Genomic DNA, 1266 nt, shown 5'->3' with positions numbered 1-1266 from the left:
AATTTCTGTCTAATTACACTTAATGTAATGTTCCTTAAATTAAGCCATTTTCTGCTTAGTGTTTAGGTAATATATTAAAGTTCTTATAAAACTGAAATAATCATCCACCTAAATTTTACCTTAACTATTACCAAAATTCCCTGGGTATATAGTATTGTAGTTTGAAAACAACTAAATGAACAAAAATGATTTGAAGGTGTTTTATGACCCTAATATAGTAATCTTTTCTACCTCCTCTTTTACTTAATTCTGGTTTCTCTTCATTAATAAAAATATTCAAATAAATTATTTATGGGACCAACAAGACTCTAAAAACCAAAATAAGTCAGCGATTTACTACTTTGACTTTAAAAATATAATGAAAGAAATTAAAACAAACACTGAAAGTAATTGAAAATAAAAGATATGCATTATTTTATATTTCTTTTTTTCAAAGCATTTTACTTCTAATTTTTACTATTATTGCTTATTTCAAACAACAGCTATTATAACAGAGTTCACAGAAAAGTTATTTAAAAGATTAACAAAATAACACACACTTAGGTAATATTGTAAAGTTTGGTCAGGTAGTCAGGAGGTAAGATAAATAAGTCCTTTGCTATATAAGTCACTTCAGAGGAATAAGCTACTCAGTCTTTCTATGATTCAGTATCTCTTGTGAGAATAATGCATTTTTGCAAATTACATGAGATAATTTACATGATGGAATAAGAATTATCAACATTTAATAAATACATCTATTCACAGCAGCTTGTGAAAGAAAGGAGGGGGAGCATAAACAAAAGCTTCAAAGGTCCTAATACTGTAGTCACAGAGCAAAATACCATTATTTTACAGACACCTAACATATTTCTGTGTGGTTTCCTCTGTCTTTGGTTTGTCAAGCAGAAATAAACAAAACCCAATTTCTGCTCTGGAGAAGTTTATTGCATAGAAAATGTAATTAGGCAGATATGCATGCCACATTGCAGTGATATGACAAAATAAAACACAAGCAACCAACCACAAATGTGGGATAATCAATATAAAATTTCATGTTCTGTCTGCCTCTTTTACTTCTTGCCAATATGATTAGCCTTCTCCATATGTATTCAATTCAACAACCTAGGGGTAACATAGATTATATCAGAACTTATATTCCAATTATTCTTTGAACAGTGGCTGTTAACCAAGAGTTGGTGAACATCTTGTATGAAGACTCTACAAAAGTAAAGCTACAACCATTGTAATGCTTCAGAGGTATGGTTTATTAGGTTTAGAAAACAG

Source organism: Cebus imitator, unplaced genomic scaffold, assembly GCF_001604975.1.
Source record: "Cebus imitator isolate Cc_AM_T3 unplaced genomic scaffold, Cebus_imitator-1.0 Scaffold753, whole genome shotgun sequence".
Taxonomy (NCBI): domain Eukaryota; kingdom Metazoa; phylum Chordata; class Mammalia; order Primates; family Cebidae; genus Cebus; species Cebus imitator.
The sequence above is the reverse complement of the archived record's forward strand: the minus strand, read 5'-3'. Positions refer to the sequence as shown.